This window comes from Maniola hyperantus, chromosome 20 (genome assembly GCF_902806685.2).
Source record: "Maniola hyperantus chromosome 20, iAphHyp1.2, whole genome shotgun sequence".
Taxonomy (NCBI): Eukaryota; Metazoa; Arthropoda; class Insecta; order Lepidoptera; family Nymphalidae; genus Maniola; species Maniola hyperantus.
Window position 1 is genome coordinate 10,344,494 of NC_048555.1, and position 19,740 is coordinate 10,364,233.

Genomic DNA, 19,740 nt, shown 5'->3' on the forward strand with positions numbered 1-19,740 from the left:
TATTTCGGCTTTGTAGAGCGTTGTCTCTGTCACTCATACTTATATAACGTTTTGGCGGTCTCAACGACTGAGACAATGCTCTACAAATCTGCCATCTCCTTCCAAAGGTACTTTTACTTTCTGCTGCGTACTGTGCCTACAGAGCGGCACGAACATTTGACAGCTCTTGTGTAACTCTATGTGAGAGAGTTAGGAGTGTACTCGATAACATAAAAGAAATTGAGAAAAAAGGATTTTGAACTTCGAACGTTATTCGAAATTTTTGTAGGCACTTGCTACGGATGCTACGAAAGCCTACGCCTAACATTAAGAAGTAAAAAAGTCTTTAGAATTTTGGACTATGATGCAATATTATTTTTGGAGCCAAGCATAGACTACACCATTGAACTTCGGATCTCAACTCCTCAATCTTAAGACTTTTTTTACTACAGGACCGGCTTAATGGAAATGGGCCATCGATTTACAATGTTTAACACTCTTGCTCTTTCACTCACTATAAGAGGAGATTTTGTGTCTAGAAAAGTCCTTGTAAGTTTTCCTTTTTTTGTTACAGAGTTAGCTCTAATAATAATTATAAGAAGATAGATTTTTTTTCGTGGCTACGTCGTAGCTGCTTTAGCTACAACTTTTCGGTACATCCATTAAAAAATATACTTTAGGAGTTTTGTGCACAAAAATCAATAAATTGTGGAAACTTCAAGGAAAACTGGACAAAAAGCAGTGCTCTGGAACCGAATTCTGAGAAAACCTATAATTTACTAAGTAGGTATCTAAGTAGTTATAATAACAGGAATGAAATGTAAAAACACTCAAAGTGCTTTATCTTATACCCAATAAACTGAGATTTATCGCAAGCAGACCGCCAATTAGTCCACATATTATGAGAGATAAAACCCTATTCGCTGACCGCTAGTAAATTAACACTTGCCCTCTGATAACAGCAGGGCGGGCGGCCCGTTAACATCCAGTAGCGAATCACCGCGCACACTTGGTTAACGCTTGAGCTCTTGACTCTTCAGAACTTCGTGGTGACTGAGTTATAGTGAAGTGCGAGTGAAAAGTGCGAACTTTTAAACGGATGTTTTAATAATACGTACACGTATGGTAGGTAAGTAGATACTTTTGGTTTCTGCAATTAAAAGTAAAAAGTTTATTTACTTAATGTTTATTTTTTGAATATAAATGAAAAGATTTTGTATGAATTTTCCTGAAAATACGAATAAGTAGATGATTTTTTTAAATCATTAAACAGTCACACGCTTGAATCATGGTTATTATTTAATAGCTTTTTCCCGAGACTTCGTCCGCGATAAATATATAAATTTATAACCTTTAGCACTGGGGGATATCTCTCAGTGAAATAATTTTTGAAATCGGATAAGTAGTTTCGGAGATTACCTCCTAGTTCCTAAATCAAAACACGAAGTATATTTTCCTCTTTATAATATTAATTTAGACTATAAATTATCCCCTAAGTCAATTTTATAATTAAACTAGCTTATGCTCGCGACTTCGTCCGCGTGGGCCACATAAATTTCAAACCCCCATTTAACCCACTTAGGGATGGAATTTCGAAAAATCCTTTCTTAGTGGGTAGTTTGAAAAGTCAAAGAACACACGCTCCAAATTTCATGTCTCTAAGACCAGCGGTTTAGGCTGTGCCTTGATATATAAGTCAGTCAGTCAGGACTTTGAATTTTATATACTTAGATATTAAGGAATGTTATACTTTTTTTTGGAAAATAAGAAAAGCTTAGTACATTTTTTTGGTGTTTCTTTTAGTTTGTGTTTATAATACAATATGACGGTAAAGTACCAAAGTTGAAATTACAAATATTTATAAAACCGGGCATATTATTTATACGAATAACATGTCGTTATGATATTAAAATGGATAAGTTCCCAGGTCAAGGAAGATTACAGCTCAATACGCAATAAGTTTACGTCAATGTTGGATATTACTTAGTTATTTATTGAGAAATATGCATAAACATAATAATATACCTACCTACTAGCTTATTCCCGCGACTTCGTCCGCGTGGACTACACAAATTTCAACCCCCTATTTTACCCCCTGAGGGGTTGTATTTTCTTAGTGGATGTCTACGTCATAATAGCTATCTGCATGCCAAATTTCATCCCGATCCGTCCAGTAGTTTTAGCTGTGCGTTGATAGATCAGTCAGTACAGTCAGCTTTTCCTTTTATATATGGGTAATCATTAATTTTTTGTATACGTAAATATTAGTTACTTTAACGGTGAAGGAAAACATCGTGAGAAAATCTGCATGCCTGTGAGTTCTAAATAATGTACAAAGGTGTGTGAAGTCTGCCAAACTGCACTTGGATGGTGGCGTAAACTATGACCTTAAACCTTTTCTCATTCTGAGGGGAGACCCGTGCTCTGCCCCCCTAGCATGGGCAGGAGACAAAAATTGTATCCCCCAATTATATCCACTGACGAGGGATAAAATTTACTTGTCCACCTCTCAAAGCACGGCAACAGGGGAGAGGAGAAGTTTATCCCTAATTCGGGGACAATTTTATCCTCGACATTAGACGTGGGTTTAAGTTTATTCTCATAGAACTTAAAAATCAAAACATGTCTCGCGGTACCTGTTGGGTTTAGGTTAAGTTTGGGTTGTGTTTGGGTTATGTTTGGGTTGTGTTTGTGTTGTGTTTGGGTTATGTTTGGAATATGGTTGGGAACCCCAACATAAACCCAACATAGGTCCCAAATACCAATTACCATTAACCCAATAAAGGTAAACGAAAAGATCCAAAAACCGAAAAGTCCCCCGTTTTATTCACTGTGGATAATTATATCCACCCGTGAGCCCATGCTCGGAGAGTGGATAAAGCTGTCGGAGGGGATAAAGATTTTATCCTTTCCCCGGGGAGAAAATTATATCCCCGCCCATGCTAACCCTGCAGGAGTGGGTCGATTACGAGTTGATGATGATGATGATGATGATAATATTTATCGTCCTGTAATTAGTTAGTAGTTACTTACATCGAGTTATAAATACAGATTGTACAAATTTTTAACTCAATCAGATGAACGATGTGCGATTTTTTTTTATTCAGATACAAGTTCGCTCTTGACTGCAATCTCAGCTGGTGGTAAGTGATGATGCAGTCTAAGGTGGGAGCGGGTTAACCTGAAAGGGCAGTTTTTGTTAAACCCATGCCCCTTTGGTTTCTACGCGGCAACGTACCGGAACGCTAAATCACATGGCAGCACGGCTTTGCCGGTAGGGTAGCCGTGGCTAGTTAACAGTGGTAACTAGCCACGGCTGAAGCCTCCCACCAGACCAGACCAGAAATTTAGAAATTATAAAATTCCTTACCCCTGCCAGGAATCGAACCCGGGACCTCCCACTAATAAGACCACTGTGCCAGGGAGGTCGTCAACAGAAGATATAGAATAGACACAATTTTTTATACAAAAAGATAATTCATCATCATCATCATTATCAACCGACTTCCACTGCTAGCCAGAGGGGGCGACAGGCTCAACCTTTATCGGTTTTTCGAACTAAACAGATAATTAAGAACAAAATAACAATTTACGTATAGTATACGACAGGTCGAGATGGCAATCGGGGTATGAGGCGGCGGGACGCCCCGTACACCCGCACGTTACCCGCGCTCGCATGCACCGGGTTAGCGCGGGGGCTGTGCGTGTATGCAGGACTTTCCCTCCCTGATTGCCATCTCGACCTGTTGCGTACAATAAGTATCTACACTAATATTATAAAGAGGAAAACTTTGTTTGTTTGTTTGTTTGTTTGTTTGTTTGTTTGTTTGTTTGTACTGAATAGGCTCAAAAACTACTGGACCGATTTTAAAAATTCTTTCACCATTCGAAAGCTACATTATCCACGAGTAACATAGGCTATATTTTATTTTGGAAAAAAATAGGGTTCCGTAAGATATTTGGGTTTTTCGGACACAAGGTGTAAAAAATCAACCAGAAAAGTTACTTATTTTGCGTACGCTGCCTAAACTATAAAAGATAGAACCATAAAATGTTCTAATTAATTGTAGATCTTATAAATATCTACAAAAAAGTCCGCGACACACTATACCTATCTATGTCGAGTGAGGCACAGCAACCATTTTTTTATTTAAAAATCTTGAATTTTTTTTTGGACTACATTTAAACGCGTTTATTTTACTCATGCTATTAATCCTTATCAAAATAAATGATTTCATCACTAAGAACAGTTTATGGAGATAATATTTGGTCTTTGAATGATTAAAATTGGACGTTTGGTTTTGAAGTTATGGCGAAATTAAAATATTACGATTTCTGCTGCACGGCCCGTTGTATTATCTACACTAATATTATAAAGAGGAAAACTTTGTTTGTTTGTTTGTTTGTTTGTTTGTTTGTACTGAATAGGCTCAAAAACTACTGGACCGATTTTAAAAATTCTTTCACCAGTAGAAAGCTACATTATTCCTGAGTGACATAGGCTATACGGGATCTTTATCTTTATATTATATAAAGAGGTAATGTCGTTAAGTTTGTTTGTAGGGGGTAATCTTTAGAACTACTGAACCGATTTTAAAAATTCTTTCACCAGTAGAAAGCTACATTATTCCTGAGTGACATAGGCTATACGGGATCTTTAAAAACCTAAATCTACGCGGGCGAAGCCGCGGGGATCAGCTAGTTTATTATAATTTGAAAATAGAACTGCCATTCAAAGTTGTTTTAATGGAAGATCAAAAGCAGAATGTACTTACTATCAAAAGGTTTCAACCCTTTTACTTTATTTAGGACAGCAATATGAAGAAACTTTATCATCAGTGATGCTTACCACAATAATATAATCCCTTAAATAGGTATCTAACGCTCAAAAGGAATAATTGCGGTTCCTTCTAAAGTTTATAATTTTTGCGCTTGCAAGCTGTTTGCAGTTTTTAACTAAAATATTGTATGAACTTTTATTTAAACTTCGAAGTGTCTTTTAATTTAAAAATAGCTCTTTAATTTATGGAAAATTTCAAAAGCGGTAAAATAAGAATATCAGGTGGCACGGCAGTGCCCTCGCCAAGACGAGCCAAACTAAAGGACGGGTTTGATTTAGGTACAGGTAACTTTACTTTCATGGAATCATAATTTTAAGTTTAAATAAATTAATTGAAAGCAATTGACCAGTAGGTTAGTACCAGGTAATTATTCTATGAAATCATAATACGCCATACGGCAATATCAAGAACAGCGCAATAATTTTAAGCAATTTTATAAATATTAATAGATACGAATCTGCAAAATGAATAAGTATATTTCATATGAATACAGCCTAATATGTTAGCTCCAAAAATAATAGATATAGTCCGCGACAGATTGAGATGACAATCGGGGAGGAAACGCTCCGCACACCCGGACAGCCTCCGTGCTAACCCCGTGCGGGCGATAATAATATCAGCCCCATTATCTCCTCAACTCTCAATGAGTAAGTTTTTGAGTTTACAAACAGAATCATTTCTTTGTAGTTGTCAACCGGTGGCACTTGGCATACGTCTCTACGCGTGAAACACAAGAGCAAACACAAGGCAACAACACCTCAATAATAGGTATCATATTCGCTGATAAATAGATATAAAGTAAACATTTGCTGAACTTTCAGAATAAGTAGGTACATTAAAGCCTCAAGTGTATTTAAGTTTTTGCGTAAACAAAACTTCTACATTCAAATCAGCGTATGTAGTTATGTATGTAAATGGCAAAAAAAAGCTTATAAAATGAACCGCTATGGGACTTTTTATAAAACATAATATTGAATTTTCTAGCAAAATTTAACTCTAGAGTGTGCTCCATTTGAAGTAACATTTGACACTCGATTTTTACAATCCCATGGAAAGAAAAGGCAATTTCGCTCGGCTTGAGCCGAATCTTGAGACGAAAATCGTTAAAAATTGTGAAAATCGAGAAAGGCTCGAGTCGATTTTCACTATTTTTAACGATCCCATGGAAAGGCAAGGCAATAATTTCAACCTACTAGAAGTCTCTAACCTTAGACAGGCTAGGTTCACTTTGTCTCGAAGACCCGAGAAACATACCTACGAGCACTCCTCTCGTAGTAGTCACGAGTAGCAATAGAAATACTGTGAAAATTCGTAAGATACAGCTCGCTGACAGACAGACAGACAGATGGACGGATAGCGGAGGCTTGGTAATACGGGTACAGAACCTCAAAAATACGTGACTAACGATTCATTCCGTAATGTGCTATCAGTTTTAAGCCTATTTTGGATTTATTTAAAGCGATTTTGTAATACTTTGCTACGATGCTACGTAGAAGTAACTGCCATGTTTCCGCATGCTGAATTTATAATATTATAGAGAAACTAACTTATTCCCCCGACTCTGTCCGCGTGGACTGCACAAATTTCAAACCCCTTTTTTAACGCCTTAAAAATCCTTTCTTAGCAGATGCCTACGTCATAATAGCAATCTGCGTGCCAAGTTTCAGCCTAATCCGTCCAATAGTTCGAGCTGTGCGTTGATAGATCAGTCAGTCAGCTTTTTTTTTCATATATATAGGTAGGTGGATTCAGATTTTTAAAAATCCCGTGGGAACTCTTTGATTTTCCGGAATAAAAAGTACTTAGCCAATGTCCTTCCCCGGGATGCAAGCTGCCTACCTCTGTACCAAATTTTGTTAAAATCACTTGAACGGATGGGCTCTGAAAAGCTAGCAGACAGACAGACAGACACACTTTCGCATTTATTATATTAGTATGGATGGAATAATCTCTATTAATTAAATTTTTAAATAGATTCCTCATTCCAGACAAGCCATTAAACGTTTTAATAAATAACCGTAAAAAGTTATAGCTTTTAGCAACTTCCTGAAAAATATGCCTGTGGTAAACAACATATACCAAGTAACGTGCTATTTGCAACTGTTTTGAGACCCAAATATTATAAATCAGTACCCTTATTATAAATTTATTGTTTATACCCTTATTATAAATTTATTTGTTGGTTTATTGGTTTGTTGGCTTGTCCTTCAATCAAGTCGAAACGGTGCAACGGATTGACGTGACTTTTTGCATGGATACAGATAAAGACCTGGGAGAGTGATATAGGCTACTTTTTATCCCGGAAAATAAAAGAGTTCCCTCGGGATTTTTAAAAACCTAATTCCACGCGGACGAAGTCGCGGGCATCAGCTAGTAAAAGCCATAAAAACGTATTAGGACTGTTTTAGGATGTTCTTTTACGACCTTACCTGTATGTCTTCTGTATTGCACACGTACTTAGCTACATACCAAATTGTTGGAGCAAGTAAGAATGTTTCCTCAGCACGCAACCTTTGATAGGTCTACGATTAATGACAAAACAGAATATAAACGGTCTCGGGAAATATAGGAGTTTCACGGGATTTTTAAAAATCGAAATCTGTATCTATATAAATAAAAATGAATCGCCGAAATGTATGTATAAGTCCGCGACAGGTTGAGATGCCAATCGGAGTATGAGGTGTTAGGATGCCCCGCACGTCAGCCGCGTTTGCCCGCACTGTGTTATCGCGGGGGCTGTGTGGATGTGCGGGGAATTCCCTCGCTGAATGCCATTTCAACCTGTCACGTACTTATAACTTCCGACGACTGCACCAAATTGGATAAAATATACCTATTTTCTTTTTTTGTAGGAGGTTCAAGTATGAAAGATTTTTTTGGAAAATCCACGGAAAAAGACAGTTTCCGCGGGACGCGGACGAAGACTGCTTCTCTTGAAACCTACTATTGTAGACTGAAACTCATAATTTCACGATTTATAAGTACTTAAAGTTTAAATTTTCCCTGTGTGCTGTGAATCTGAATTATATTTATTTCATTAACTAGGTACTTCGCAATAAGTTATCCCTATTTATATACGTACGAATTACGATATACCTACCTAATTGGATTAATTTTAGGGGCGTGTCTAGTACCTATAGCTATAGATTTAAGTTAATTAAAATGTCTTTCACAGCTGCACGTAGGATTAAAGGGTGAGGTCAGGAGTTCAGGACTCAGGCGTATCAGTATAAAATAAAACAGACTACAGAAAAATAATTGATAATATAGCCTTAGGGACTTAGGGAGGTTACTACATTAAACCAATCGACAGAGATCGATAGTAGAACAAGATTCGTCAACGTAGATCCGTAGGAAATCTTATTTTACAATAGGTAGGTACATATTATTTGCAACTGCACAAAGTTGGCCCACTCATTGCAAAACACTTATGCTTATATAATAATAGCCAACAATAACACGAGTACGCAATACTGGAATGTAAGAATAGGTAGGTACCTACGCCTATTCAATCGTGATATCTAAGCCGTTTCGTAAATACCTAAAGAAAATTAGGATTTTAGATAGGATTTCGTTTCGTTTACGATATTTACTCCAAGCAAGCTACAAATTAGTAATTTTTTAATACATTTTTTTCGATATTCATCTTTTAGTTTTATCCTCTTATTACCGATGTCAGTTATTTAGCTGAACATACTGTCATCTGAATGATCGATTCGATATTGATCGATTCCTTCGGATTTTATTACCGACAGATATGGTACGATTACACCTACCGAGTAGTGAAGCGAGACAGTAAAATGTCACTCGGCCGAGACAGTGCTGTGGCTGAGAAATTGCGGCGAAATTGCACTCGTTAAAGTGTTTATACCAACCAAGTACTCGGCCGAGGACACTGACTCGCCACTGTACTCGTTAGGTGTAATCGTACCAATAGATTTTGTTGATTAAAAAGAGCTTGATAACAATAAGTCTGGCGTAGTAATGAGAGCTATAGGCAGTGGGAGGTCTGGGACTCAATTTCCAGCAGGCCCTAATTGAAAATTAATAATTTCTAAATTAAAATAAGGTTAGGCTAAGCTACCACCCTACCGTCAAAGCCATGTGCCACCAAGCGATTTATAAGCGCGTTCCATTACGAATTACGATGCCGCGTAGAAACCGATAGAGTAAATTGGTTTACCTACCAAACTGACATACTATTTTCAGATTAGCCCGTTTCCATCTTAGACTCTTGATCACTTTCCACAACATGACATCTTTCATGACAGCATATCATAAAACTGAATGACGTATCCAATACCCTTACGGGACGTTTCAGCATGGCGTCGAGCTATAAAAAACTGTGACGTCACAATTAATTGATGGTTTTAGCTGCACATGCTGCACATTTAACTGCAAAATTATTATTTTTAGGGTTCCGTACCTCAAAAGGAAAAACGGAACCCTTATAGGATCACTTTGTTGTCTGTCTGTCTGTCGGTCTGTCAAGAAACCTACAGGGTACTTCCCGTTGATCTAGAATCATGAAATTTGGCAGGTAGGTAGGTCTTATAGCAGATATTCGGGGAAAAATCTGAAAACTGTAAATTTGTGGTTACATCACAAAAAAAAAATTAAATTGTGGTCATGAACTAATAATTAGTGTTTTCAATTATCGAAGTAAGATAACTATCAAGTGTACCTATTATATGAAAGGTACCGCGAAAGTCTGTCTGTCTGTCTGCTAGCTTTTCATGGCCCATCCGTTCAACCAATTTTAACGAAATTTAGCACACAGATAGCTTGCACCCTGGCGAAGGATATAGGATATACTTTTTATGCCGGAAAATCGAAGAACTCCCACAGGATTTTTAAAAACCTAAATCCATGTGGACGAAGTCGCGGGCATCATCTAGTATTAGATAGTGAAGCACTGTGTGATGCTGATGTGTCAATATCACTTGATGATAAGCAACCTTCAACCAATAGACGATCAATTATTAGCCCCTCATTATGATCTTTAGGCACCAATATGGCGGTTCAACTCGCGTGACGGTGCCATCTAGAATCCATCATATAATTAAAACTTTAATTACATCACCATCTCAATCCATCGCCAGCCCACTACTGATTACGGCTTTACTCTCAGACGAAGAGCTTAGACCTTGGGTTTCTTCCACGCTGGCCAAGTGCGGTTTGGCAGATTTCACACACCTTTGAGAACATCATGGACAACTCTCAGGTATGTAAGTTTTCTCACGATGTTTTCCTTTGATTTTGATGACAAGTGACATCAATTGCTTGAAAACATAAATGAAGAAAACAAAAGGTTAGAATCAGAAGGTAATGTACAAGATGTTATGGAAATTCAGTAACTGTTACTGAGCAAGAGCATGGTTATTAATTAATGTTAAACGAAATAGAACATAAAATAAACTAAAATGATTTATTACGAGCAAAAAAATATACCCAAATCACCAAAATTTGAGGTCACATGAACTGACAGAAAAATATTGGATGGCTGCTCGCTTTACGCTACGCAGTAACGTACATAGAATATTTTAACAACACATCAGCAATGCACACATAGGTACATTGAATAATTTGGTACACTTCAAAATTGATCACTTGATCAATATGCCTGACAGAATCTGCTGTTGCGATAAGGGTGATCTCTTTCCAAAGAACGATCGTGTAGATCGATAGATCTAGATGGAGGTCTTAGAATGGAATAAATAAATTTTATCAATCTCTCACCAATTACGCCTATAAGGTTCGATATTAGGGAAGCTTTTAAGTTTTTTTTACCTACGTTGTTATATTATTATACCCAAGAGTTTTAAAATGTGTTTTGCAATGTATTTATGAATACCCAGACTTGTAAAAAATTGTCATTTTGCATCTCTCTGTTGCAGTATCTAGAGTGTAGATAAGAATCAGAGTTAGGTACAGGCGGCAGAAAATAATGTAGGTACATCGACCTTTAGAAGGAGATAGCGGATTTGTAGAGCATTGCAATGCAATGGAGCCATGCATTTCTTCCGACCCGAAAAGGACACAACTTTTTCCATCCTAACATTATCCAGCCAAAGTTGGGTCGACCTAGGTGAGTATGGGTAAATTCCGAATTAAAATTTATTTTACTTATTATTCGAACTTTACTCAAAACGTTTGGGCAATACTAAATATACCCGTGTAAACCTAGGTTTACTACATCTTCTAGCATTATCCGTAACATATACATGCATTTATGAAACCGTTACAGGCCACAGCTTTGTAGAGTTCCTTTATGCTATATTTTTCTAATATTCGTACAACGCACACAATCTTAGCTTACAAGGCTACAAGGTTAATGTACAGACAATAATATACGCTTTCACTTATATGAGTCTGTCTTTTATTTTGTGTAGGTACGTACATTTGTACAGATATGTGGCGTAATACAATTTGGAAGGCATACCTTCAGAAATAGCTCGACATTACGGTTCCATGTGGTTTGATAATATTAGGCATATTGCGTTAGGAGATAGCCTTTGTGTCGTTTACTACACATAAAATAACATTAAAGATATAATATGTCTCCATAAAATTGTAAATACCTATTATAATCTAACGATTACAATCTAAATGTATCTATCTCGCGAGATTGTAAAAAAATTGTAAGCCGTAACATGCCTACTGCTTACAATTTCACGACTGTAATGTGACCGTCCATTTTGTAGGTACGTAAGTATGCCCCAGTTTTAGTCTCTTACCTAATTACCTATTCAAATGCATTATATTATACCTATCTAGTTATAGTATCTACTTATTAAAATGAGTAATACACGTTCTACTATTCAAATAGGACCACAAAACTTTCTGTTTAATTTGATTTTAGATTTTAGATTACGATATCCCCAAAATTCATTCCGAAGTTATGATCGAACTCCAGTAGGTATACTTACCTAAAATAAAGCCTCAATAATTATTTTATTTTAGTGGAAAGGTTTACTTACTTTCTTATACGATTAATTTATGTTGTGGGAATTCGTATGCAGAGGCGTCTCTAGCCCTTGTGGCGCCCGTGTGCAAGCAGTACCCTTGCGCCCTCTAGAGTAGGAGCAGGGTCAAAATGGAATACTAACATATATTTTCAAACGGAAATTCGGATGCAAATGGTGCAATTTTAAATGATGACGGCGTCGGCCATAACACGAGCGCAGGGTCTTTGAGAGCGCTGGCATCGACGCATCTTTGGAGGTGTCGCATTAGAGGGCGCTCGGCGCCCCCTTAGACCCGGCGCCCGTGTGCGCCGCACACCCTGCACCATAGGTAAAGACGCCTCTGTTCGTATGAAACCCGTATTCTACTTAATATCTAAAACCGAATTAACAATGTTAAACAAACGAGCAGGCAGGTCACCTGATGTTAAGTGATTACCGCCACCCATGAGCATTTGCAGTACCAGAGGAAACCACTAATGCGTTGCCGCTACCATACTACCATAGCTACCATAATTTACCATCCCATACCCTAACTTTCCTCTCGTATTCCCATACAATTTTGGTACAAAACAGGAACGAGGTCGAGTGTCCATTATACTAATAAAAAAAATCATTTGCTTATTCAACCACTGAATTACGTAAAGTAAACAGATCTATATCATTTTATGATCGAATGACCACGATATCCGGCCGGCCACGTAGCCGGCACACAATATTATTGGCAATTATTATGAGAAGGCAATTTTTATCTTCGGCCCATGCTAGCCGTGCTGAGCTTAGAAGAACGTTAGCAATAGGAGCCCGATACAAACTGGCAGTCTTTGGATTATTTATTAGTCCACGAGTTATTTGTGTTTTAAGCAATTAAATATCACTGGCTTTAACGGTGAAGGAAAGCTGCATGCCTGAGACTTCTCCATAATATTCTCAGAGGTGTGTGAAGTCTGTCAATCCACACTTGGCCAGCGTGGTGGAGTATGGTTTAAACCCTTCTCATTTCGAGAGGAATCTGTGCTCAGTAATTATTGCAAGTTTCTAGGTTATTTTTCCAAATAATAAAAAAATCAATTAAGACATAATATTTTTAGATTATGCGCTTAGTTGTTTTTCAAGTTTCATAGTTATGTGACTATCATCTACATACCTACCTAACATATAAACGATACAAAAGAAGGTCGGTTGATTAGTCGCTAATTAATTTCTCAAAACAACAGATAAGCGGGTCAGAGGGTGCGTAAGCGGACTCTGGAGTGTGACTAAGTGCTATTTATTTTCCTATAGGTATGCGTGTGCATTGACTATTTATGTGCCGTGATTGAAGAGTGTTCGCAACGGGAACACGGAAGATAAACGTCGCTTAGAAAGAAAGAAAGAAACTTGTATAGAAGCAGAATTTTGCAGAAGTCCATGATAGAATTTGTCTCCGAGAGAATCGCGTGGTTTTAAATTATAAATTGCGCGTATTTCCCTTTTTTGTAAAAAAATTTTTTTGGACATCGGCCTTTAGAATCACATTTTGACTTTGTAGAGCGTTGTCTCTGTCACTCATACCTATATATGACGTTATGTCGGTCTCAACGACAGAGACAATGCTCTACAAATCCGCTATCTCCTTCTAAAGGTCGATGTACATTATTTTCTGACACGTACTGTAGGTACTATTAACACTCGTAGCGGTCTACAATCATTACTAAGTATGCAAATATAATTATAATTTTGGAACTGCTTGAAAACTTATTCAACTATCTATTAGTAGGTACCGAGTAGAATAGATACCCTTTGTTTATCTTCGCAATACAGATCCACGTGTTTGTTCAGTACCTAACCCTCCTCCAAAACGAACACAAAAGGCTTATTAATAGTTTAATCCATTGCTGGCTTGCAACCTAAGCCTTGTTTCAGAATCCTTACGATAATTATTATAGAACTAAAATTTAGATTTATTAAAAACCGGTCAAGTAAATAAGTACCACCTGTCGTAAATATCTGCGTACCTCGCTGGAATGTGCTTCCCCTCGCGCTTTCCCGCAGCTCGCTATTTTCGCCTATACAGTATCCAAAGAGTATAATATAAACTCTACGTTCTACCAGTACCGCTGCCGATACTAGTGCCAGTACCTTTGCCAACGCAAGCAAGCCAGGTTCTCAGATATTTCCGCCGGGTTGTACGTATGAGACATTACAATAATCTTGGCAAATTCTTCATAGTTAACAACCATTTCCAAAGCCATAACAAAGCCTCAATAGCTCAACGGGTAATGGAGTAGACTGAAAACTGAAAAGGTGGGCGATTCAAACCCCGCCCGTTGCACTATTGTCGTACCTACTCCTAGCACAAGCTTGACGCTTAGTTGGAGAGGAGAGGGAAATATTATTCATTTAACATGGCTTATATTCATTAAAAAAATTAGCTGACAGGGGGAACACTTGACATAAGAATTTTGAGTGTTCCTTGTTGACTACGGAAACATAAAAATGCAGCATGAATTGATTTTCTCGCAATGAAACGTATCCTAAGTATACCATATCTCGTCTAGGTAGGATGTAGCCAATGAGTAGGGAAAAAAAGATTGTAGCCTCAGGTTGTAGCTGTCGGTTGTGGCCCATTGCTGCACCGGCCTATTACTGGACAGGGGTTTCCTCTCAGAATGAGAAGGGGTTAGGCCATAGTCCGCCACGCTGCCCCAGTGCGAATCGGCAGACTTTACACACCTTTGAGAATATTATGGAGAACTCTCAGGCATGAAGGTTTTCTCAGAACGAAATTTTCCTTCACCGTTAAGTAAGTGTTAATTAATTGCTTATTTACACAACTCTCAAAAGTTAGATTTGTGTGCCCGAGATCGAACCACCGACCTCCTAAATAAGGCCGACGTATCAAGCACTAGGCTATCAACGCTCTGCTATCACGACTATTTTTATTACCTAATAGTTTTGACCATGTAGATAGGTAAGTTGATAAATATAAAACCTTGCAACATTGAAATATTCACGGATCTGTTATCATAGGTTCATAGGTCAGTGTTAAATCATATTTTTCCATCAAATATTATTACTTATTTAAGGTCACCCTGTGCTTAGTACCTAATGCTTGGTGTTTTAAAGTTCGCGCAACTTTGAGCATTTTCTGTGTGTTTATCTCTTCTTTTCTCCGACCTAGCGATTGGAAATTGTTCTAGCATCGATATGTTCTAAGTCGGTACCTACGTTCACTACTACAATTGACTTTTTTACCTTTATAATTTTACTCTGATTTGTTGTTACTTACTGCAAGTCTAGGATTAACAAGGTAAAGTATTTTAAATACAATAGGATATTTAACCCTTTTCTGAAAACTGTCTTAATTTGATCCTAAAGTAATAATAAACTAGGTACCACAAAATTTACAAAAAAAATATTAGACCGATAAGTGTAATAAAAATGCATTCAAATTTTTCATTTAAAATTTCTTCCAGAAATTTTGTTGATTTCCAAAAAAAAAGATCTTGATACTCACCTACTTGATTTTTTCTTGTTCGCGTAATGTAATGTATCAAAATCGAAAGAGATATAATATACCAAGTACATAGATTTATTATTATGATAATATCCACTTGAAGCAAGAGAGGACCGCGGACCCAATTCTTTTTATCCGATATTCCAATCTTATTGACAAAAAATTTAATCGAATTCCAAGAGGGATGCGAATTCATCTTTTTTTACATCCACACAATAATCTACACATCTGGGAGTAGACGCAGCAATCTCATTCAAAAAAATCTCGTCATTTAAGTTAATTTAGTCTTCCTACTAGCCGATGACCGCGACTTTCCGTCTGGATTAAGGTTTTTAAAAATCACGTGGGAAGCCTTTGATTTTCCGGTATAAAAAGTGGCCCTTATCACTTTCCAGATCTTTAACTATACCCATGCAAAAAATCACGTCGGTCCGTTACTCTGTTGCGACTTGATTGAAGGACAAACCAACACACCAATAAAACAATATACATACATACTTTCGCATTCATATATTTAGTTATAGTCTAACGGTCAGATACTGAAAACCGTACTCAACCTTGTTTACTATTATCATAGCATCATCATACGTCATCACTCCTAGCAGTAATTACGATTATACTAAGTCGTAACGACACAACGTTAGCTTTACGCTTAGCTGAAGGGAAAAGGGGAATATCATGTTAACTTAATAACTAATATTCTTTGAAAAGTTGTTATTTTCATGCGTAGGAAAATTGCAACTTACAATTATACTCTCTACATCCATCCTAATATAAGTGCGAAAGTGTGTCTGTCTCTTACGTTTTCAAGGCATAATCACTTAATCGATCTTGCATCCCGGAGACGGACAAAGGTTACTTTTTATCCAGAAAAATTAGATAGAACACACAAAAAATACGATTTCTTCCAGACAACTTTTAACGAAAGATTTTGAATGGAGAATGGAGATCGTTGCGCTGCTCCTGACACTTCCATAACAGTACTGTGTGCATGCATCCATATTTCTATTGTGTATTTTATTTGACCCAATGGTCCTATACTTTGACAGAATGGACGTTGTCTGTAGAATTTCATTTCTAAGAAAGGAGCTGCATTCCTTTTTTATCTTTACATCGAGCTGATATTCAGATACGATAACCCTCTTTCTATAAGTGGCTAGGGTAGTTCAAACTTTTAGTACAACGGTTTTAGACATCTTTGATGTTAAGTAGGTACCTACCATCATTTTTATTAAAATAAACTCTTACAGACAGAAAGAGCGTTTATTTTAAGATAGGTGTATTTATCTACTTACCATTACGCCAATATATTATGTAGTTTTATTCAACAACTGACAGTAAAAAAGTGTACTGTGGTTTCCTTTTTTAATGAATGATTTTTGTTTGTTTGTTTCTTTGACTTTACTTTTTAAACTGACATCCAAAAAGAAGGTGGTTATCAATGCAGCCCGTTTTTAGGGTCCCGTACCTTTGAGTAAAAACGGAACCCTTATAGGATCACTTTGTTGTCTGTCCGTCTGTCCGTCCGTCCGTCCGTCTGTCTCTCTGTCAGTCTGTCTGTCTGAATTATCGTGCAAAATGTCGAAAAAATACGACTGTAGCACGGACCCTTGGGTGCGCGAGCCTGACTCGCATATACCTATTATGGGGTAGGCAACTTTTTGAAAGTATAACCCCTAAGGGGGTGAAATAGGGGTTTTTAATTTGTGTAATCCACGCGGATGAAGTCGCGAGCATAAGCTAGTATTACTATACAGGCTACTTTTTATCCCAGGAAATTAAAAGAGTTCCAATGAAATATTTAAAAATGTAAATCTACGCGGACGAGTTACTAGTCTTCTAAATATATAAAATCAAAAGGTGACTGACTGACTGACTGACTGATCTATCAACGAACAGCTCTTACTACTGGACGGATTGGGCTGAAATTACAGCTACACATAGCTACAGATAAAAATACAGCTAGCTATAAATACAGATAGCTAATATGACATAGGCAACCGCTAAGAAAGGATTTTTGAAAATTCAACCTCTAAGGGGGTGAAATAGGGGTTTGAAATTTGTGTAGGCCAAGTGGACGATGTCGCGAGCATAAGTTAGTGTACAATAAATCTTTCTTCAAACTCGTAGACATAACTAGGTACCTTATGGCGACTCAGTCCATCAGACCACGCTCGTCGGTCTACGCTGTAGAAGGCGTAGGCGTGATGACCGGCCTCCATTGGTAAATATAAAGGTCAAAGCAGATGCGTAGTAAATGATTTTACCTATCAAAACAAACGACAGTCCAATGTCAGCGAACCAACAACGCAAAATCAAGATTGGAGATTGACGAAATGCCTACGTAACAGCACCGCCTATTGTGACGCACCAATCCTTTTATAAAGACTTGGATAATCCGATCGCGAGTTGGTGACTCCAGAAGCGAGACTGTTTCGCCCGCCACGAGCCCAATGGGCGGCATCTGATTTTAGGTTTAAAAAAACCTGCGAAAACTCTTTAATTTTTGGGGTAAAAAGTCGCATATGTTACTCACCAGATTTTTAACTATATCTATGCAAAAAAACCCGTAAATCTGTTGGTCTGTTGCGGCGATTGGAGGACAAATCAACACAATTTTGCATGGGAATGGGTAGTAATGCATAAGTACTTAACCCCAGAGCCAAGAGTCTCCCAATACACTGGGTGGTTTAGTGAGTAAAAACTGAAATTCCCACATAACCCGATTTCCTAACAAAAAGCGACGTGTAAACGCTTTCATTCCCTGCACAGTTGGCGTCACAAGAGCGTGACTCTAAACTTGCGCAGTAGGTAATTTATAAAACTATTTGGTGGTATGTAATCAGCCCTCAACTGTGTAAGAAAAACGTATTCATCGTTATCGTAATTGTCAACAAATTCTGCTTTGATTGGCTGTGAAAAAATGTAAACAGTGAATCAACCAATCAAAGGGCAGAATTTTTTGACGATTACGATAAAGATGAATACATTTTTCTTACACAATCGGGGGGCTGATGTGCCTATAATATATCGTCAAGCGCGTGTAAGAAAAAACTGCACCTATGCGCAGTCATCCGACCCCACTTTCTAAAAGAGCACTTTTTTTCTAAAACCTTGTTACAACACAAGTCATTTCCTTCGCGCGATTCGTCTTTCCAAACCCTTATATGTATACTACCCACGCTATCAGCAGATCAGTCATACATCTTCGACAGTCTGCTGAAATAGCCTACAATGTTATCAGTAGGTACCTAAGCTAAGTAATTTAATGAAGTGACGAATGATTAACTGTTAACAAACCAACTTATCAATATTATCATATTAATTAACTAAGCTAATCATTGTTCATGTTTAATCAAATGCTAATTTCCCAAACAAGATTTGAAAGTTCATTGAAGTGTAAAATACAATAAGGAGTAAGGACTAGACTCTAGAGGGACTGTTATGAATAATAGTTTAATATCATTATTTTAGGCGCGGTACGGCAAAGTTAATTAAAAACTTATCTAAGTCTGTGCTGTGCCTATACCTACCTACATTTTAAGGTCTACCTGGCTCTAGTGTTTCAATTATAAGATGTGCTTAAAAAAGTTCTCTTCTATAGTCTATACATACACACTTTGCAATTGGGTATTTGACTCCAATTTTTTTATTACTTTATTATAAACTAGGATAAAAATAATGACGCATACTGAAAAAACTAATTAAATCGATCAAGTAATAAAAAAGTTAAAAGCATTTAAATATTTCTGATTAGACGGAGATAGCAATATAGAATTATGACGTCATTTTGACAAATGCCATAGTAGCTTCGTGCGGTTTCATACAAATTTTCGTTTTGCGAGTAAGGGATAGAACACCCTCCCACTACAAAATTAAAATGTCTGTAACTTTGTAAATCTTTGTTGGATTTTAATATTTTTTTCAGCGTAATAATATTTATCAAATTCAAAAGTAGGAAAATACCCAAATGCAATAGGTTTTAATAAATGTGTTAATTTCTATTAATAATTTTATTGATTTCTTCTCAATGAATTAACATGGGAGCAATGGGATTATCAAAAATTTATTAAAATCTTGCAATTAAGATTTTTAAATAATGCTCGTATTTAAAAAAAAAATCTTTTCCGTTTCTTATTTCTGGCATAATTCAAACTTGATGAGAGTTGGAACTCAAAGTAAAGTTTCTCAATTAGGTAAATGTTTTGAGTATACGTTCGAAGTTTATAAATTGAACGGAAGATTTTCACCCTTGCAACCCATTCAAGGGTCCTTCTTGATTAACTTTACCTACCTTTAGTTCTTCGATGAAAATTTATTAAACCCTGTCCATCGAGACGAGCTAATAGAGAAGGAAGAAAACGCACACTCTCGCGCGGTGAGGACGTTGTCGCGTCTATTGGTGTTCCTCACTTTTGTACTAGATTTTAGGGTTCCGTACCCGAATAGTGCCAAC

At 37.1% G+C, this 19,740-nt stretch overlaps 1 protein-coding gene across 1 annotated transcript in view; it reads left to right on the forward strand.

Annotated features, from left to right (window-relative positions):
- The first annotated feature begins 941 nt into the window (after positions 1 to 941).
- AkhR (Adipokinetic hormone receptor) overlaps positions 942 to 19,740 on the forward strand; it is a 42,354-nt gene continuing 23,555 nt past the window's right edge. Inside the window, exon 1 of the mRNA XM_034979465.2 lies at positions 942 to 1,104. The gene's annotated coding sequence lies outside the window, so the exon portion shown is untranslated. The remainder of the gene's footprint in view (positions 1,105 to 19,740) is intronic.